Below are 21402 nucleotides of genomic sequence, written 5' to 3' on the forward strand. Positions count from 1 at the left end.
CAGAATGAAACACGGTGCCAAACACGCAGCAAGGACTGAGGGATACAAAGAGGGAAACAAGAACCCGCAGAGGAATCGACCGCGGCACGTGCCAGGGCGGGCAAACGCGGCCAAGGAGCAGCACAGAGACGGAGACAGAGAGGCACGGCCAGCAGGACAGAGGCTCACCAAGAGAGGGGACGGTCAGGGAGGAGCACTGGGCAGCAGGTGCACACAGGTACAGGCAAAGGGACAGTGACAGGGACAAAGAAACACAGTCACGGTGCAGGACAGAGGGACAAGGAGAGGAAGAAAGGAGAAATAAAGATGCAGGCAGCAAGTGAGACAGAGGCAAAAAGTAGGACAGAACAGGGAGAGGGATTGAGTAAGAGATATTACATAAATATTGAGTATTCATTTCAAAAAAGAAAAAGAAGAACAAGAGAGAGTGAAGCAGTGAAAGGGAATGGGATGGGGAGCACACAGGCCAAGAAAGGAACACAAAAGACACAGCGGACAGAGAGGAGAGAAGGGGTGGAAAATTGAATATAAAGCAGGAAGAGGAACAGCAGCAGACCCAGGAGTATTTATTACAGAGTGTGGCTGGTGAATGTGTCAGGAAAGCACCAGCTCCAACAGAACAGGGCACGGGCACAGCTCGGCCTGGGACTCATCGATTCACATCTGTCTCATAAAGGCCGTGATAAAACAGGAGGTGAAAGCTGAATGGATGATGTGCTGCAGCTTGGGTCCTGCTCAGCCCTCATCCCAGCCCGTGCTGCCAGTGAACACACTGATGCTCTTCTCAGCTTGTTTTTATATATCCAAATTCCTTCTTCAAGTTTCTTCAAGCTAGGGAAAAGATAGGTGGGAAAAAAAAAAAACCCCAACTCACACACACAAAAAAAAAAAAACAAAAATAAACAAAAAAAACCAAAAAACCACAGAACAAAACAAAAAACCTAACAAAACACAAATAACAATCCAAAACAGATCCACAGCACCTTCAGCACCTTTTTGCATAACAAACTTGTACAATTATAACTTTTAAATTCTCTTCTTTGTATCTGAAGTTCCCCATACTCCCTAAAGCAGAGTAACAAACCAGGCATCAGTAAAGAAGGTGTCTGGGTTAAAAGACACTGGGCCTCCTGCCAACAAAACTATTTAGTGTTCACCTCTGCTACATCCAGCTGTAGCTAATTGCATAGTTATGGTAATAGTGCCACAGGAATTTGGAAGGAATTATGGTACTCAGAGCTAATACAAATGATGCACTCTAAAAATGAGTGCAACAGGAAAATGGAATGCTATTAAAATGATAAAATACTTGAACCTCAGGGGGGAAAAAAAAAAATCTCAGTATCAAAGCTCTTTGTATTTTGCATGCACATTTCCATCTAAGAAAAGCATTTGCTGGTTACAATAGGCTTCTTCATAGCCTAATAGCAAACATGAAGTTTGCCTAACTCCATTTGAATCAGGGATATAAAAGCAGATCAAGCAAGTGACAAATGAGAGAGCTATTCCTAGACTGCAGCAGACACCAACAATGAATTATGAGCAGGCTCCAGCCTCAGCCTGGCATGGCTGGATTTTTCCTTGGACCTACCTCAATTAAACGAGTTTGGAGCTTTTGATGCCTGCAAGTTGGTGTTCTCCTCACTGGGGCAATTGGAAATAATTTCAGTATCATTAGAAAATTTTAGAAAAATCCAGCTAAAAGTTTCACCTCTGTCCCCTCTAAGTTATCCCAGTTTTCCCCAGCTAGGAGCTGCACAGAAGTGAGGCAGGGGAAATCACATCAGGGAACAGCTGTAGAGTTAAAGGCAGAAAGAAAAGACTTACCAGCAAAGGGCAGGAAAGGGGAAAAGTTTCAGAAAAGATTTCAGTGGTCTAATTAATGATCATTTCTGATTCTCCTGTGAGAAGAACACAAACTCACAGCCAGTCAGGCCTCACAGTCCCCTGCAGTGAGAGCTCAGCGCACATCCACAGAGGCAAGTCCAGCACCTGAAAGACAAAAAAAAAAAAAAAAAAAAAAAAAAAGAACCAGAAAAAAATGGTGACAGGGCAGCACAAAGATTGTTCTCTGTGCAGCGCCCAGACTCGGGGCCCACTGTCAGCTTTCTAGTTCCCGTGAATTATCCCACAGCCCCCAATTCCCTGCTCAGTTCCTGCTGCCATACCCTCACAGTGCCTCACGGAGGGTGGATATTCCCGTGCAGAGCTGCCCCTTGAACGCCAGCTGTGCCAGGAACGGGCAGAGCGTCCAAGGAAGCTCAGCAGCATCGGGACAGGGACAGGCATCTGTTCCAAAGAATTGGCTATTTAAAGCCCTCATCCCCCAGCCCCACCCATGTCCCTGGGGGCAGCTGACAGAGCTGCCCGGAGTCCAGCTGATTTAGCCCCCCTGAGCCGGGGCTCCAGGTGATATTTTCAAGCAGGAGAAGGCAGGGCCAGGAGCACTCCCGTCCCGTGCCAAGGCAGCTCCCCGTGCCCACGGGAGGACATCTCTCCCTGCAGCAGCTCAGCTCCTTTCAGGGCCTCAGCAGTGGCCTCTGCAAGTTCTTTTCCTTCAGCAAAGGGTGCACATCCCTGCCTCCAGCACACCTCCAGTGGGACCCACCTGGGAAAGCTTTCCATCCCTTCTGCACTTCCAGCTGGCTCCCTGGAAACTCCCACCTTCGTCCAAACAAAACTTCATCCCACCTGAACCTTTGATTTGAAGGCATCTCTGCAGGCTGTCGGTTGGCATTTAATAGCTGTGAGGCAAGATTGCCTTGGCTTTAGTGCTGCTGCTGCTGCTGCTGAACGAGGCCTCAGGCAGGAAGGGAAGGGAAGGGAATTGGGGTGGACAGGACATACCTGGCAGCTGCCTGGGAGCTCTGGGAGGCTGGAACCAGGAATTGCTGTCTGAGCCCCTCTGCACGCAGCCAGTGCCACCATCACCAGGACACGCCAGCTGCTCCTTGGGCTGCTTTTGGGCTGTCAGTGGCCTGTATCCAGGCTGAAGCGTCTCCAGGAGCCTGCTCAGAGCAGCCCCTGGCCCGGGAGCCACGGGCAGCCCTTGAGCCGTGTCCGTGCCAGCGCCGGCCGGGCACCCAGCGCCCATCCCGGGCCGTGCGCTCGGCACGGGCAGGACGCTGCAGGCACAGCCCCTGCCCCGAGGGCCCATGGACAAGAGGTGCCGGACGCCTTTCGGGGACTCCTGGCCTCCTCCTGCCCCTCGCAGCTGGGACACACAGAAACACCAAGGAGTATTGCTGGCAGTGAGTGGGAGGCACTGAGGCCTCTGTGCAGCTTGCTGGAGCCAAGGATTCCCATCCTTGGGAGTTTCATACCTGTGATGCAGAGGGCTCAGTCAGTCGGAGCACAGTCCAGGTAGTGCCAAGGTTGTAAGTTCAATTCTCCCACGGGCCGTGTCCTCGAGAGTCGGATTTTAGGAACCCTCTCAATCCCAGTATATCCTGTGTCCTGGAAGCAAAGAGGAAAAGCCGCAGCCGAATTTTAATAAAAGAGGCTTTGCCATTGCAGAGCTTTTTGGAGTTGCAAAGCAAGGGAGAGGGGGAGCATCCCATCTGGCAGGTGAATGAGAAACAGCCCGAGCAGAACCGTGCCCGGCCCCGCCGAGCGGCTCGTCCCGCGCCCCAGCCCCGCTCGTTCCGCAGGGGTGCGCGGGCAGCAGCCCCGGGGCTGTGCGCGCACGGGAACGGGGAGCCGGGCGCTGCTCCGCGCTCAGGGCTACGGGGCCTCTGCGGGACGGGGGCACCGGGAGCGGCGGGATTTGGGGCTCCCAGGGCTGGCACGGCGCTCCCCGCGCCCCGGCCGGCTCCAGCCGCGATGCAGCGTCTGCACGGGGAGATCCCGCCGCCGTTCTTCCGGGCGCGGTTACCGGCAGAGCCCCGGCTCCCCGCGCCCACAGCGGGACCGTGTCCAGAGTGCCGCGGCCGCCGGAACGGAATGGGAGCGGCAGCGCCGGGCTCAGCCCCAGCGCCCGTCCGGGGCGGCTGCTGCTGCTGCCTGCGGCGATCCCGATCCCGGCCCCGCTACCCGCACCCTGCCTGCCCGGCGAGAGGCGGCACCGCCTGGAACCCCCAGCCAATACCGCCAAAACCTAGACCCGACCCTGGTCCTACCTGAGCGCCCCAGGATTCGCGCAGAACCGGGAGCTGTCCCTGGCACAGCGCTCCGACGAGGATCCCGCCGCATCCCAGCACGAGTGTTCCCGAATGGAACGGGCCGGGCAGCGGATCGGCCGCATAGAAATAGGCCCCGGCCCGCGCAGCCGCACTGGGGCCCCGCGCACCTGAGTCGGGCCCGGCCCCCGCCCGCTCCCTCCCCGGCGCCTCGTCCTGCCCGGGCTGGGGCGGGGCCATCGCTCGCGGCCCGCCCCCTCTCCCGGGGCCGAAGCGGGGCTGTTCCCTGTTCCGGGTCCCCTCGGAGCCCGCACTGCCCAGCATTCCTCACCGGGGCTGGGGGTTCCAGCACAGCCCCCAGGGCATCCCGCTGCTTCCTCAAGCCCCCTTCAGCGGGATCAGTTTTTGGAGAGAGATACCCAAACCCAGCAGAACTGGCTTTAACGGATCCGGGGGAATATCCCCTCTCCCCATCTCACCCAATTGCCGCTGCCAAAAGCCAGCCTGAGGATCAGCTCCCTGTCCCCTCAATCTCTGCAAGGAATCGGATTTCTCAATCCGGCAGGGCAGCAATGCTGTTCTCCTCGCCGGAGATCCGGATTGCAGCGGCGTCCCCGCCGGCGCTGCCCGGATGGAGCGGGGAGCGGGGGGTGTGTGTGAATAGAGGGGAGGGTGACGCCGAGTTCGGGCTGCGAGAGCGGCCGCGGCTGCGAGCGTGGGAAGGGCGGCAGTGCTGCCGCCTTGTGGGCAGAGCGCGGTACTGCAGCCACCCCCGAGCCGGCGCTCCGGCAGTGCTCGGCAGCGGCTGCAGTACCGCGCTGTGCCCACAAGGCGGCGTTAGAGGCGGGTGCGCAGCCAGGGCTGGGGCGCGGGGCTGGGGCGGGGCTGGGGGAGCGTCCCAGGGGGACGGACACGGGAGGGACAGGATCAGCACTGGGGATGGCCTCAGGGTCCCTCGGGAAGGACGGGTCAGCGCTGGGGATGGCCTCAGGGTCCCTCGGGAGGGACAGGATCAGCGCTGGGGATGGCCTCAGGGTCCCTCGGGAAGGACGGGTCAGCGCTGGGGATGGCCTCAGGGTCCCTCGGGAGGGACGGGCTCAGCGCTGGGGATGGCCTCAGGGTCCCTCGGGAGGGACGGGATCAGCGCTGGGGATGGCCTCAGGGTCCCTCCGGAGGCGCTCGGGCACAGGAGATGCCGTGATGTGCAGGTGACACCCTGGGGCCCCCACGTGTCGAGGGACCGGGGCTGGGGTTGTGACGGGCTGGGCTTGTGTGAGAAGTGGATCTTTGGGTGAGTGACAGGCGTGGTGGTGCACCGAGAAATTGGCTAGTTAGCTAAATATTGAATTAACTGCCCAACTAACTAATAACTACTTTCATTAGTACTCCAGAGTAGGCATGTAATGTTCAATCAAGGTAATTATTAGTCACTGCCATCTGGAGTATTAATGAGGGGCCCTACCTGGCATATATGAAAAAGGAGAAAAAATATGTATGTCTGGTGCAGCAGTAGAAAATTTCAGGCTCCTGAGGTGTAAATAATTTTATTTAAATAATAACATAAGGTTTTTTGGTGTTTTGGTTTTTTTGTTTTTTACTTGCAAGGAGCCTGAAAATTTGTACTGCTGTTTTTTAAATTGTACAGCTAGAAAGGAAAAGAAAGTTAGAAAAAGGTTAGAGAGAAAAAAAAAAGAAAGAGTGAAAAAGAAAAAAAACCAGAGTTAGAGACTACTAGAAACAGGGAAAGAGAAATAGAGTCAGACAGAAATAGAGAGAAAAAGAAATCCAGAGAAAAAGAAAAGAAATAGAGAGAAAAAGAAATAGAGTTAATGCTACAGCAAATATGAAAAAGAAAGACAGGAGCCAAGGGGAAGACGTGGGGTATCTTGACTAGGGGCGACTTAACTTTATTGAATGAATGTTTTTATTCACAGCAAAAGACAGCAAGGTGTACAAAGGCAAGTACAGGTACCAATTTAATTACAGATACACTCCATGGACACGCTGCTAAAGGTGAATTTACACACAGAGCCTTTTTTTCCCCACTTTGAATCCACATGGGCCCACCTCTCTCCTCCCAAGTGCAAACAGCTCTTTATGGTCCAGAGATCCTCAAATAAATAGAACAATGTGCCAGCCCAGTGAAACGCTACTGCCAGGAATGACCCAGGTAAGGCAAACAGGGGCACTTCCCCTTAGGCATCCCCAAACCCTGAGCAAGCAGGGAGGCTGCCCAGAGCCTGCTGTGACATCCCCAGCTTCCTCTGCCTTAGATGTGGGCAGAGAGCTCCTGCTTCCCAGGCTGCCCACCCCTGAGCCCAGGAGCAGGCAGGGGCTGCTGCTCCTTCAGCTGTGCCCCAGTCAGGCATTTCCTGCAGGATCCCGCAGCTCTACTTACTGGGCCTGTGATGATGGCTGGGTTCTGCAGCCTGGGCTCTTCCCACTGGGTCATTTTCTTATCTGCAAATAACAAAAGAAATGATCCCACGGCTTCTCTGCTACCACACCGTGAATTTCTCTTGGTTTTTCTCTCCCTAGCACTGCTCAGCTCTGTCAGGGTTAGCAAAGGCTTGTGTCTCTCCACCCTCCCCAGCCCCAACACACTGTTAAGCTGAAAACATCCACTCAAAAACACAGAAGCACCCCAGAACCCAGGGAATCTGCACTGCTTTGATGGCAACATCTGCAGGAGTGAGTGACACGTTCATTGGAACGTGGGCTGGGATTGGAGACACGGCCTGGTGGGTAAAGGAACCCAAAGTTTTTGGCAATGACACCCCAAGTTACTGTTTGGAAATTCTGCACAGACAGCTGAGGTATCACACTTCTAAATCTGGAGGGAGTAACATTTTTCCTAGACTCTGATTTAATGAGAAGGTGAAGGGGGCAGAACTGTCCTGCTTTGGTGCAAGAGAATCACCCAGCAAGGGGCAGTGGAGATGCTGGCAGTGGCACAGCACAGCCCACTTCTTTCCATCTACAGCTCTGAGGAGCACCAGGAGGATGACAAGAAAGCTTCTACAGGACCATGCTGGGACTGCCCTTCCCTGCCTCCAGACAGCTGCTCCTCCCAGGATCCTGAACGCGAGATCACAACAAAACAATGGGGTTGCAACCAGAAGACAACGCTCCAGACCCACCCGGGTGCCACCTGCAATGGCAAGGTGCTGGTCACCCTGGGCTGCCACCCTCTGCTGCTACAGACACTCCTCTGCGTCAGGAGCTGGGCAGCAGCAGTCAGACTGCATTTTCCTTGTTCCTACAACTGGAAAAGCCCTCTAAGTTTGAGCATCCCAAGCTGCTTTAAGGGGGACTGGGATCTGAAAGGTGTCCTTCAGCAAATGTTACCTGGAGAAAATTCTGAAGGACTGCGAGCACATTGCAAGACATTTGATCTATAAGTTAATTTAACAGTAAAATACTACTTTATTTCCCTTCACACATTAAAGTGATTTATCCCTTTTGGAAAAGCTGAGGAGGGCTGCCAGCCTGAGACCCCAGAGCTGCTGCCAAAGTGGGGGCACCCAGCACAGCCCTTTGCCTTTCCAACCCCTCCACTGGAATCCCCTTCTACAGACTTCTTGGTCACCTTGACACCAGCAGCCACAAACCACAGTGCCAGTTCTGTGTGAAATCACAGGTAACACAGCTGGAAATGACTGACAGTGTGTCAGCTCTTGGCCCTCTCTACCCTCAGAGCGTGCAGCGACACCAACAAATCTCAGTCTAAGTTTCTTCTCAGAGTCTTACAGGGACTTCACATCAAAAATGCTGTTCCAGGGCTACAAGGGTCTGGCATGAACCACTCCACCGGGAACTGCAGCTCAGGATTCTCTGCCTGATCCCAAGTGCACATGGATAACAAATTCATTCTTTTTGAAGAGTATTTTCAAAAGTCTCAACACCTTCAAAAGTTTCAGAACTTTGAGTCTTCCCACCACTACAGTTCTCTGTCAGAAACCAGGCTCTCAGGCCTTTGAGGATTCCCTCTCCTGCCTTTCCAAGGGCCCCACTATTTCCCTGAAGTTGGGACCCTCCTGCCACATAGAGAACTCTCAGAGCCAGACATTCCCAATGCTGATGGCATCACAAGGGTTACTCCAGCTGGGATTTGGGCACTCCTGTCAATACATCACAGAGTGAAATAACTCTTGTCCAGGTGAGGGTATTTTTCATGCCCTTTCCAACCAAAACTCTACTAATAATTGCCATTCTGAGTTACACTTTGCCATTCTCCTTGCACAGCCTCTCCCTGCACACTGCAGGGGCCATTTGCCAGGCTCACTGTGACTTCCCATCCCATCCCAGCGAGCCCCTCTCCCCTCTCCTGCCCTGCTGCTTCCTGCTGAACTAAGGAGTTCTCCTCCCTAACTCCCTGTGCGTGTCACTGATGCAGATGGTGAATACTACCATGTGCTGCTGGATGTGGACAGACTTTGAGGGGAACCCACTGATGGTATCCATGCCCCTTGTGCGTGAATCACTGCCAGCTGCCCAGAAAATGGCTGCAGAAGGGCTGTTTTCCCTCCTGATCCCGTCCAACACGTGGCTGGTAGGTGCCTGGGAGCTGCCAGGAAGGCAGCAGTGTGTGTGTGCTGCAGGGAGCAGTGTGCCCATGGGGTGAGGTGACAGGGCAGCTGGGGCACACAGAGCCGGGGAAGGGCTCAGGGGCACCCCACAGAGCCGGGGAAGGGCTCAGGGGCGTGCCAGAATTGTTTTCCCAGGGGCCTTCAGCCCTCTGCTGTGAGACAGTTGGGCTGTACTAAAATGGCATTGCCATACGAGGTAGAGGTGCCACTCTTTGTGGAGTTGTGAGGTGCACTGTCCCACCCATGTTGTGTTTGTTTCTACAGGGGTATCAGAGCACTTATTAAAGGGAAATGGGGCACACTGAGTAATTCACGATAAACACACAGTAGCATTGTCACAGGAACTTCACCCCTGTGCCTTGGATTTTGCCTATTTATGTATCCTTAACACAGCAGGACTAAATCAAATTGATAAACGCAGATCTTTGTAGCCTGCAGTGCTCAAGGCTTCCCTCCCCTATTCCTGCTCCTCCTGCACCCCTCACCATGCTTCCTAACTAGTGAAATTAAGTTCTGGTGAAAGTTTTGGAAAAAGAAGTGTAGAAACAAGTGCTTACTTGTTACCAGCTCTATTATGAGCTTTCCCCAGCTAGGAGCTGCACAGAAGTGAGACTGGGGCAATGACATCAGGGAACAGCTGTAGAGTTAAAGGCAGAAAGAAAAGACTTACCAGCAAAGGGCAGGAAAGGGGAAAGGTTTCAGAAAAGATTTCTGTGGTCTAATTAATGATCATTTCTGATTCTCCTGTGAGAAGAACACAAACTCACAGCCAGTCAGGCCTCACAGTCCCCTGTAGTGAGAGCTCAGCACACATCCACAGAGGCAAGTCCAGCACCTGAAAGAAAAAGGTGACAGGGCAGCACAAAGATTGTTCTCTGTGCAGCGCCCAGACTCGGGGCCCACTGTCAGCTTTCTAGTTCCCGTGAATTATCCCACAGCCCCCAATTCCCTGCTCAGTTCCTGCTGCCATACCCTCACAGTGCCTCACGGAGGGTGGATATTCCCGTGCAGAGCTGCCCCTTGAACGCCAGCTGTGCCAGGAACGGGCAGAGCGTCCAAGGAAGCTCAGCAGCATCGGGACAGGGACAGGCATCTGTTCCATAGAATTGGCTATTTAAAGCCCTCATCCCCCAGCCCCACCCATGTCCCTGGGGGGCAGCTGACAGAGCTGCCCGGAGTCCAGCTGATTTAGCCCCCCTGAGCCGGGGCTCCAGGTGATATTTTCAAGCAGGAGAAGGCAGGGCCAGGGGCACTCCCGTCCCGTGCCAAGGCAGCTCCCCGTGCCCACGGGAGGACATCTCTCCCTGCAGCAGCTCAGCTCCTTTCAGGGCCTCAGCAGTGGCCTCTGCAAGTTCTTTTCCCTCAGCAAAGGGTGCACATCCCTGCCTCCAGCACACCTCCAGTGGGACCCACCTGGGAAAGCTTTCCATCCCTTCTGCACTTCCAGCTGGCTCCCTGGAAACTCCCACCTTCGTCCAAACAAAACTTCATCCCACCTGAACCTTTGATTTGAAGGCATCTCTGCAGGCTGTCGGTTGGCATTTAATAGCTGTGAGGCAAGATTGCCTTGGCTTTAGTGCTGCTGCTGCTGAACAAGGCCTCAGGCAGGAAGGGAAGGGAAGGAATTGGGGTGGACAGGACATACCTGGCAGCTGCCTGGGAGCTCTGGGAGGCTGGAACCAGGAATTGCTGTCTGAGCCCCTCTGCACGCAGCCAGTGCCACCATCACCAGGACACGCCAGCTGCTCCTTGGGCTGCTTTTGGGCTGTCAGTGGCCTGTATCCAGGCTGAAGCGTCTCCAGGAGCCTGCTCAGAGCAGCCCCTGGCCCGGGAGCCACGGGCAGCCCTTGAGCCGTGTCCGTGCCAGCGCCGGCCGGGCACCCAGCGCCCATCCCGGGCCGTGCGCTCGGCACGGGCAGGACGCTGCAGGCACAGCCCCTGCCCCGAGGGCCCATGGACAAGAGGTGCTGGATGCCTTTCGGGGACTCCTGGCCTCCTCCTGCCCCCCGTTCCCCGCAGCTGGGACACACAGAAACAACAAGGAGCATTGCTGGCAGTGAGTGGGAGGCACTGAGGCCTCTGTGCAGCTCTGGGCCACAAAACCAGCCCCAGCTTCAGCAGCTGCTTCATTTGGGCTCACCTGCAGGAAATGCCACCTGCCACTCTCCAGAGGAACTCAGGTCACGCAGCAAGGGAAGCCTCAGAACCTGTCCTGCTCACTTCTCCCTACAAAGAGACATGGCAAGAGCAAATGTACAGCTGCCGGGTAAATCCTGGAAAGGGCAGGAAAATCAGGGGATGGGAAGATGCGGTGCTGTCATGCCAGCTGCCAGCCAGTTCTACCCTACAGCCGTGGCAGGGGCTGGTGTGTAAAGCAGCTTTAGCAGAATAGAACGAGCTGCAGTTTCCTTGCTGGAGCCAAGGATTCCCATCCTTGGGAGTTTCATACCTGAGATGCAGAGGGCTCAGTCAGTCGGAGCACAGCCCAGGTAGTACCAAGGTTGTGAGTTCAATTCTCCCACGGGCCGTGTCCTCGAGAGTCGGATTTCAGGAACCCTCTCAATCCCAGTATATCCTGTGACCTGGAAGCAAAGAGGAAAAGCCGCAGCCGAATTTTAATAAAAGAGGTTTTGCCATTGCAGAGCTTTTTGGAGTTTGCAAAGCAAGGGAGAGGGGGAGCATGCCAGCCGGCAGGTGATGGAGAAGCAGCCCGAGCAGAACCGTGCCCGGCCCCGCCGAGCGGCTCGTCCCGCGCCCCAGCCCCGCTCGTTCCGCAGGGGTGCGCGGGCAGCAGCCCCGGGGCTGTGCGCGCACGGGAACGGGGAGCCGGGCGCTGCTCCGCGCTCAGGGCTACGGGGCCTCTGCGGGACGGGGGCACCGGGAGCGGCGGGATTTGGGGCTCCCAGGGCTGGCACGGCGCTCCCCGCGCCCCGGCCGGCTCCAGCCGCGATGCAGCGTCTGCACGGGGAGATCCCGCCGCCGTTCTTCCGGGCGCGGTTACCGGCAGAGCCCCGGCTCCCCGCGCCCACAGCGGGACCGTGTCCAGAGTGCCGCGGCCGCCGGAACGGAATGGGAGCGGCAGCGCCGGGCTCAGCCCCAGCGCCCGTCCGGGGCGGCTGCTGCTGCTGCCTGCGGCGATCCCGATCCCGGCCCCGCTACCCGCACCCTGCCTGCCCGGCGAGAGGCGGCACCGCCTGGAACCCCCAGCCAATACCGCCAAAACCTAGACCCGACCCTGGTCCTACCTGAGCGCCCCAGGATTCGCGCAGAACCGGGAGCTGTCCCTGGCACAGCGCTCCGACGAGGATCCCGCCGCATCCCAGCACGAGTGTTCCCGAATGGAACGGGCCGGCAGCGGATCGGCCGCATAGAAATAGGCCCCGGCCCGCGCAGCCGCACTGGGGCCCCGCGCACCTGAGTCGGGCCCGGCCCCGCCCGCTCCCTCCCCGGCGCCTCGTCCTGCCCGGGCTGGGGCGGGGCCATCGCTCGCGGCCCGCCCCCTCTCCCGGGGCCGAAGCGGGGCTGTTCCCTGTTCCGGGTCCCCTCGGAGCCCGCACTGCCCAGCATTCCTCACCGGGGCTGGGGGTTCCAGCACAGCCCCCAGGGCATCCCGCTGCTTCCTCAAGCCCCCTTCAGCGGGATCAGTTTTTGGAGAGAGATACCCAAACCCAGCAGAACTGGCTTTAACGGATCCGGGGGAATATCCCCTCTCCCCATCTCACCCAATTGCCGCTGCCAAAAGCCAGCCTGAGGATCAGCTCCCTGTCCCCTCAATCTCTGCAAGGAATCGGATTTCTCAATCCGGCAGGGCAGCAATGCTGTTCTCCTCGCCGGAGATCCGGATTGCAGCGGCGTCCCCGCCGGCGCTGCCCGGATGGAGCGGGGAGCGGGGGGTGTGTGTGAATAGAGGGGAGGGTGACGCCGAGTTCGGGCTGCGAGAGCGGCCGCGGCTGCGAGCGTGGGAAGGGCGGCAGTGCTGCCGCCTTGTGGGCAGAGCGCGGTACTGCAGCCACCCCCGAGCCGGCGCTCCGGCAGTGCTCGGCAGCGGCTGCAGTACCGCGCTGTGCCCACAAGGCGGCGTTAGAGGCGGGTGCGCAGCCAGGGCTGGGGCGCGGGGCTGGGGCGGGGCTGGGGGAGCGTCCCAGGGGGACGGACACGGGAGGGACAGGATCAGCACTGGGGATGGCCTCAGGGTCCCTCGGGAAGGACGGGTCAGCGCTGGGGATGGCCTCAGGGTCCCTCGGGAGGGACAGGATCAGCGCTGGGGATGGCCTCAGGGTCCCTCGGGAAGGACGGGTCAGCGCTGGGGATGGCCTCAGGGTCCCTCGGGAGGGACGGGCTCAGCGCTGGGGATGGCCTCAGGGTCCCTCGGGAGGGACGGGATCAGCGCTGGGGATGGCCTCAGGGTCCCTCCGGAGGCGCTCGGGCACAGGAGATGCCGTGATGTGCAGGTGACACCCTGGGGCCCCCACGTGTCGAGGGACCGGGGCTGGGGTTGTGACGGGCTGGGCTTGTGTGAGAAGTGGATCTTTGGGTGAGTGACAGGCGTGGTGGTGCACCGAGAAATTGGCTAGTTAGCTAAATATTGAATTAACTGCCCAACTAACTAATAACTACTTTCATTAGTACTCCAGAGTAGGCATGTAATGTTCAATCAAGGTAATTATTAGTCACTGCCATCTGGAGTATTAATGAGGGGCCCTACCTGGCATATATGAAAAAGGAGAAAAAATATGTATGTCTGGTGCAGCAGTAGAAAATTTCAGGCTCCTGAGGTGTAAATAATTTTATTTAAATAATAACATAAGGTTTTTTGGTGTTTTGGTTTTTTTGTTTTTTACTTGCAAGGAGCCTGAAAATTTGTACTGCTGTTTTTTAAATTGTACAGCTAGAAAGGAAAAGAAAGTTAGAAAAAGGTTAGAGAGAAAAAAAAAAGAAAGAGTGAAAAAGAAAAAAAACCAGAGTTAGAGACTACTAGAAACAGGGAAAGAGAAATAGAGTCAGACAGAAATAGAGAGAAAAAGAAATCCAGAGAAAAAGAAAAGAAATAGAGAGAAAAAGAAATAGAGTTAATGCTACAGCAAATATGAAAAAGAAAGACAGGAGCCAAGGGGAAGACGTGGGGTATCTTGACTAGGGGCGACTTAACTTTATTGAATGAATGTTTTTATTCACAGCAAAAGACAGCAAGGTGTACAAAGGCAAGTACAGGTACCAATTTAATTACAGATACACTCCATGGACACGCTGCTAAAGGTGAATTTACACACAGAGCCTTTTTTTCCCCACTTTGAATCCACATGGGCCCACCTCTCTCCTCCCAAGTGCAAACAGCTCTTTATGGTCCAGAGATCCTCAAATAAATAGAACAATGTGCCAGCCCAGTGAAACGCTACTGCCAGGAATGACCCAGGTAAGGCAAACAGGGGCACTTCCCCTTAGGCATCCCCAAACCCTGAGCAAGCAGGGAGGCTGCCCAGAGCCTGCTGTGACATCCCCAGCTTCCTCTGCCTTAGATGTGGGCAGAGAGCTCCTGCTTCCCAGGCTGCCCACCCCTGAGCCCAGGAGCAGGCAGGGGCTGCTGCTCCTCCAGCTGTGCCCCAGTCAGGCATTTCCTGCAGGATCCCGCAGCTCTACTTACTGGGCCTGTGATGATGGCTGGGTTCTGCAGCCTGGGCTCTTCCCACTGGGTCATTTTCTTATCTGCAAATAACAAAAGAAATGATCCCACGGCTTCTCTGCTACCACACCGTGAATTTCTCTTGGTTTTTCTCTCCCTAGCACTGCTCAGCTCTGTCAGGGTTAGCAAAGGCTTGTGTCTCTCCACCCTCCCCAGCCCCAACACACTGTTAAGCTGAAAACATCCACTCAAAAACACAGAAGCACCCCAGAACCCAGGGAATCTGCACTGCTTTGATGGCAACATCTGCAGGAGTGAGTGACACGTTCATTGGAACGTGGGCTGGGATTGGAGACACGGCCTGGTGGGTAAAGGAACCCAAAGTTTTTGGCAATGACACCCCAAGTTACTGTTTGGAAATTCTGCACAGACAGCTGAGCTATCACACTTCTAAATCTGGAGGGAGTAACATTTTTCCTAGACTCTGATTTAATGAGAAGGTGAAGGGGGCAGAACTGTCCTGCTTTGGTGCAAGAGAATCACCCAGCAAGGGGCAGTGGAGATGCTGGCAGTGGCACAGCACAGCCCACTTCTTTCCATCTACAGCTCTGAGGAGCACCAGGAGGATGACAAGAAAGCTTCTACAGGACCATGCTGGGACTGCCCTTCCCTGCCTCCAGACAGCTGCTCCTCCCAGGATCCTGAACGCGAGATCACAACAAAACAATGGGGTTGCAACCAGAAGACAACGCTCCAGACCCACCCGGGTGCCACCTGCAATGGCAAGGTGCTGGTCACCCTGGGCTGCCACCCTCTGCTGCTACAGACACTCCTCTGCGTCAGGAGCTGGGCAGCAGCAGTCAGACTGCATTTTCCTTGTTCCTACAACTGGAAAAGCCCTCTAAGTTTGAGCATCCCAAGCTGCTTTAAGGGGGACTGGGATCTGAAAGGTGTCCTTCAGCAAATGTTACCTGGAGAAAATTCTGAAGGACTGCGAGCACATTGCAAGACATTTGATCTATAAGTTAATTTAACAGTAAAATACTACTTTATTTCCCTTCACACATTAAAGTGATTTATCCCTTTTGGAAAAGCTGAGGAGGGCTGCCAGCCTGAGACCCCAGAGCTGCTGCCAAAGTGGGGGCACCCAGCACAGCCCTTTGCCTTTCCAACCCCTCCACTGGAATCCCCTTCTACAGACTTCTTGGTCACCTTGACACCAGCAGCCACAAACCACAGTGCCAGTTCTGTGTGAAATCACAGGTAACACAGCTGGAAATGACTGACAGTGTGTCAGCTCTTGGCCCTCTCTACCCTCAGAGCGTGCAGCGACACCAACAAATCTCAGTCTAAGTTTCTTCTCAGAGTCTTACAGGGACTTCACATCAAAAATGCTGTTCCAGGGCTACAAGGGTCTGGCATGAACCACTCCACCGGGAACTGCAGCTCAGGATTCTCTGCCTGATCCCAAGTGCACATGGATAACAAATTCATTCTTTTTGAAGAGTATTTTCAAAAGTCTCAACACCTTCAAAAGTTTCAGAACTTTGAGTCTTCCCACCACTACAGTTCTCTGTCAGAAACCAGGCTCTCAGGCCTTTGAGGATTCCCTCTCCTGCCTTTCCAAGGGCCCCACTATTTCCCTGAAGTTGGGACCTCCTGCCACATAGAGAACTCTCAGAGCCAGACATTCCCAATGCTGATGGCATCACAAGGGTTACTCCAGCTGGGATTTGGGCACTCCTGTCAATACATCACAGAGTGAAATAACTCTTGTCCAGGTGAGGGTATTTTTCATGCCCTTTCCAACCAAAACTCTACTAATAATTGCCATTCTGAGTTACACTTTGCCATTCTCCTTGCACAGCCTCTTCCTGCACACTGCAGGGGCCATTTGCCAGGCTCACTGTGACTTCCCATCCCATCCCAGCGAACCCCTCTCCCCTCTCCTGCCCTGCTGCTTCCTGCTGAACTAAGGAGTTCTCCTCCCTAACTCCCTGTGCGTGTCACTGATGCAGATGGTGAATACTACCATGTGCTGCTGGATGTGGACAGACTTTGAGGGGAACCCACTGATGGTATCCATGCCCCTTGTGCGTGAATCACTGCCAGCTGCCCAGAAAATGGCTGCAGAAGGGCTGTTTTCCCTCCTGATCCCGTCCAACACGTGGCTGGTAGGTGCCTGGGAGCTGCCAGGAAGGCAGCAGTGTGTGTGTGCTGCAGGGAGCAGTGTGCCCATGGGGTGAGGTGACAGGGCAGCTGGGGCACACAGAGCCGGGGAAGGGCTCAGGGGCACCCCACAGAGCCGGGGAAGGGCTCAGGGGCGTGCCAGAATTGTTTTCCCAGGGGCCTTCAGCCCTCTGCTGTGAGACAGTTGGGCTGTACTAAAATGGCATTGCCATACGAGGTAGAGGTGCCACTCTTGTGGAGTTGTGAGGTGCACTGTCCCACCCATGTTGTGTTTGTTTCTACAGGGGTATCAGAGCACTTATTAAAGGGAAATGGGGCACACTGAGTAATTCACGATAAACACACAGTAGCATTGTCACAGGAACTTCACCCCGTGCCTTGGATTTTGCCTATTTATGTATCCTTAACACAGCAGGACTAAATCAAATTGATAAACGCAGATCTTTGTAGCCTGCAGTGCTCAAGGCTTCCCTCCCCTATTCCTGCTCCTCCTGCACCCCTCACCATGCTTCCTAACTAGTGAAATTAAGTTCTGGTGAAAGTTTTGGAAAAAGAAGTGTAGAAACAAGTGCTTACTTGTTACCAGCTCTATTATGAGCTTTCCCCAGCTAGGAGCTGCACAGAAGTGAGACTGGGGCAATGACATCAGGGAACAGCCGTAGAGTTAAAGGCAGAAAGAAAAGACTTACCAGCAAAGGGCAGGAAAGGGGAAAGGTTTCAGAAAAGATTTCTGTGGTCTAATTAATGATCATTTCTGATTCTCCTGTGAGAAGAACACAAACTCACAGCCAGTCAGGCCTCACAGTCCCCTGTAGTGAGAGCTCAGCACACATCCACAGAGGCAAGTCCAGCACCTGAAAGACAAAAAAAAAAGAAAAAGGTGACAGGGCAGCACAAAGATTGTTCTCTGTGCAGCACCCAGACTCGGGGCCCACTGTCAGCTTTCTAGTTCCCGTGAATTATCCCACAGCCCCCAATTCCCTGCTCAGTTCCTGCTGCCATACCCTCACAGTGCCTCACGGAGGGTGGATATTCCCGTGCAGAGCTGCCCCTTGAACGCCAGCTGTGCCAGGAACGGGCAGAGCGTCCAAGGAAGCTCAGCAGCATCGGGACAGGGACAGGCATCTGTTCCATAGAATTGGCTATTTAAAGCCCTCATCCCCCAGCCCCACCCATGTCCCTGGGGGGCAGCTGACAGAGCTGCCCGGAGTCCAGCTGATTTAGCCCCCCTGAGCCGGGGCTCCAGGTGATATTTTCAAGCAGGAGAAGGCAGGGCCAGGGGCACTCCCGTCCCGTGCCAAGGCAGCTCCCCATGCCCACGGGAGGACATCTCTCCCTGCAGCAGCTCAGCTCCTTTCAGGGCCTCAGCAGTGGCCTCTGCAAGTTCTTTTCCCTCAGCAAAGGGTGCACATCCCTGCCTCCAGCACACCTCCAGTGGGACCCACCTGGGAAAGCTTTCCATCCCTTCTGCACTTCCAGCTGGCTCCCTGGAAACTCCCACCTTCGTCCAAACAAAACTTCATCCCACCTGAACCTTTGATTTGAAGGCATCTCTGCAGGCTGTCGGTTGGCATTTAATAGCTGTGAGGCAAGATTGCCTTGGCTTTAGTGCTGCTGCTGCTGAACAAGGCCTCAGGCAGGAAGGGAAGGGAATTGGGGTGGACAGGACATACCTGGCAGCTGCCTGGGAGCTCTGGGAGGCTGGAACCAGGAATTGCTGTCTGAGCCCCTCTGCACGCAGCCAGTGCCACCATCACCAGGACACGCCAGCTGCTCCTTGGGCTGCTTTTGGGCTGTCAGTGGCCTGTATCCAGGCTGAAGCGTCTCCAGGAGCCTGCTCAGAGCAGCCCCTGGCCCGGGAGCCACGGGCAGCCCTTGAGCCGTGTCCGTGCCAGCGCCGGCCGGGCACCCAGCGCCCATCCCGGGCCGTGCGCTCGGCACGGGCAGGACGCTGCAGGCACAGCCCCTGCCCCGAGGGCCCATGGACAAGAGGTGCTGGATGCCTTTCGGGGACTCCTGGCCTCCTCCTGCCCCCCGTTCCCCGCAGCTGGGACACACAGAAACAACAAGGAGCATTGCTGGCAGTGAGTGGGAGGCACTGAGGCCTCTGTGCAGCTCTGGGCCACAAAACCAGCCCCAGCTTCAGCAGCTGCTTCATTTGGGCTCACCTGCAGGAAATGCCACCTGCCACTCTCCAGAGGAACTCAGGTCACGCAGCAAGGGAAGCCTCAGAACCTGTCCTGCTCACTTCTCCCTACAAAGAGACATGGCAAGAGCAAATGTACAGCTGCCGGGTAAATCCTGGAAAGGGCAGGAAAATCAGGGGATGGGAAGATGCGGTGCTGTCATGCCAGCTGCCAGCCAGTTCTACCCTACAGCCGTGGCAGGGGCTGGTGTGTAAAGCAGCTTTAGCAGAATAGAACGAGCTGCAGTTTCCTTGCTGGAGCCAAGGATTCCCATCCTTGGGAGTTTCATACCTGAGATGCAGAGGGCTCAGTCAGTCGGAGCACAGCCCAGGTAGTACCAAGGTTGTGAGTTCAATTCTCCCACGGGCCGTGTCCTCGAGAGTCGGATTTCAGGAACCCTCTCAATCCCAGTATATCCTGTGACCTGGAAGCAAAGAGGAAAAGCCGCAGCCGAATTTTAATAAAAGAGGTTTTGCCATTGCAGAGCTTTTTGGAGTTTGCAAAGCAAGGGAGAGGGGGAGCATGCCAGCCGGCAGGTGATGGAGAAGCAGCCCGAGCAGAACCGTGCCCGGCCCCGCCGAGCGGCTCGTCCCGCGCCCCAGCCCCGCTCGTTCCGCAGGGGTGCGCGGGCAGCAGCCCCGGGGCTGTGCGCGCACGGGAACGGGGAGCCGGGCGCTGCTCCGCGCTCAGGGCTGCGGGGCCTCCGCGGGACGGGGGCACCGGGAGCGCCGGGATTTGGGGCTCCAGGGCTGGCACGGCGGCCCCCGCGCCCGGCCGGGTCCAGCCGCTCGGGCTCTCCGGCCTTTATTATGCGGCGCCCCGAACCACGCGGGGCGGGGGAAAGAGGAAAAGCGGGCACGGAGGATGGGAATGAGGGGCAGACGAGGCGGTCGGGGTGGGTGACCAAGGACCGAGGGCGGGGGGTGCCGGGGTGTGCGGGGCAGCGGGGACAGGGGAAGGGGCGCTGGGGGGGGGAATGGGAGAGTGGAGGAAGGAGGGGAGGAGGAATTGGGGGGGGGGGGGGGGGGGGAAACGGGAGCAGGGAGAGGGAACAGGGACAGGCGTGGTGGGAAGGGAATGGGAGGGTGGAGGAAGGAGGGGAGGATTGAATGAGGGGAATGGGAGCAGGGAGAGGGAATGGGGGGCCAAGGTTTGGGGGGAAGGAAGGGTAGAAGCAGGAGCAGGAGGAGAAAGGAATAGAACAGGGTAGGGTAGGGTGTGTATAGGTATGGGGGGCGGATGGGGGGGAACCCCGCCGGGGGCAGAGGGAGGGAACAGCGAGAAACAGCCAGGGGAGAAGGGACGGAGAGCAGGGACACAGGGATGAGAGGGACAGGGAGGGCTCGGGCTGCGGAGGGAAGCGGGACGGGGAGGGAAAGGCCGGGGGACCCAGGAGGGGACCCAGGAGAGGGGAGCGGGGTAGGGACAGGAGAGGGAGAATGGGGGGGACAGGTTGGGGGGAGAAAGAAAAGAAAAGGAACACGGGGAGGAGGGAGGAAAGGTAGAGAGAGAAACAGGAGGAGAGGCCGAAAGGGGAGGGAAAGAGTCGGTTTGAGGAGGAGAGAGAAAGGCGGGAAAGGGAGAAAAAGAAGGGGAACACGAGGAGGAGGGGGAGAGGGTTTGAGAGGAGGGAAAGCAGAAATCCAACCTGTCCCTGTGCGCGGAGCTCCAACGCAGCCACCGTCCGAAGCAAGCTCAGCCTGAGCAAATGGCGGCCGAGCCAATTACCTGGAGTTCAATCACCTCGGCCACGCCCCGCGCAGCCGCACCGAGACCCCGCGCACCTGTGCCGGGCCCGGCCCCGCCCCTGAATCACCTCACGGCCCGGCACCTGGATCCCCGCGCGGTACCGCCCCCGGTACCGCCGTGGGTACCGCCCCCCGGTACCGCCCTTGGTACCGCCCCTGGTTCCGCCCTTGGTACCGCCCCCGGGACCGCCTTCGGTACCGCCCCCGGCAGTACAGGACCCCGGCAGAGAAAGGCGTCTGCCCGTAGCCGCCTGTCTGCGCCTGCCCGTTTCCCGCGCGCCCGCGGCGCCGCTGAGCCCACAGCCCGTGTCCGCACTCTCGGAAACGCGGCAGAAAATCGCGCCGCGGGGATCGGTGTCGGCGTCGCGGGCAGGCAGCCCACAAAACAGAATGGGGTCCTTGATTTTCCCGCCCTTTCTGCCGCCATATGTAGAAGGTCAGGCGAGTGCCGGCCGATCCGCCATCTTGAGAGTGGCAAGACGTCACTTCCGCCCTTCTCGGCCGCCATCTCTAGTACTGGCAGAGGCCACTTCCGGCCCGGCTGCCATCTTTGTTGTGGTACCCGGAACTGCCGCCATATATAGAAGGTCAAACGAGTGCCGGCCAAACCGCCATCTTGAGAGTGGCAAGACGTCACTTCCGCCCTTCTCGGCCGCCATCTCTAGTACTGGCAGAGGCCACTTCCGCAGCGTGGCGGCAGTCCTACAGGGCAGCGTCCCGGCACGCGCTCGCTCCCATCATCGGAAGGGCACGCGCGCAGCGCCGCGCTGTGCCCACAGGACGGCAGCGCTGCCAGGGCGCCGGAGCGGCGGCGGCTGCAGTACCGCGCTGTGCCCACAAGGCGGCAGCGCTGCCAGGGGCCGGCTCGGGGCTGGCAGCAGTACCGCGCTGTGCCCACAAGGCGGCAGCACTGCCATTGCCGGCTCGGGGCTGGCTGCAGTACCGCGCTGT

The 21402-nt window shown here is 56.9% G+C and overlaps 2 long non-coding RNA genes across 2 annotated transcripts; both read right to left on the reverse strand.

Annotated features, from left to right (window-relative positions):
* Positions 1-789: 789 nt before the first annotated feature.
* Positions 790-1995, reverse strand: LOC130266938 (uncharacterized). Its single transcript, XR_008843016.1, has 2 exons — positions 1925-1995; positions 790-831 (listed from the first exon to the last, which is right to left on the reverse strand). It is a non-coding gene; the product is annotated as an uncharacterized LOC130266938 (long non-coding RNA).
* Positions 1996-9327: 7332 nt separating this feature from the next.
* LOC130266940 (uncharacterized) lies at positions 9328-12050 on the reverse strand. Its single transcript, XR_008843017.1, has 4 exons — positions 11953-12050; positions 11157-11289; positions 10121-10256; positions 9328-9542 (listed from the first exon to the last, which is right to left on the reverse strand). It is a non-coding gene; the product is annotated as an uncharacterized LOC130266940 (long non-coding RNA).
* Between the last annotated feature and the right edge of the window lie 9352 nt (positions 12051-21402).

This window comes from Oenanthe melanoleuca, unplaced genomic scaffold (assembly GCF_029582105.1).
Source record: "Oenanthe melanoleuca isolate GR-GAL-2019-014 unplaced genomic scaffold, OMel1.0 S352, whole genome shotgun sequence".
Classification (NCBI taxonomy): domain Eukaryota; kingdom Metazoa; phylum Chordata; class Aves; order Passeriformes; family Muscicapidae; genus Oenanthe; species Oenanthe melanoleuca.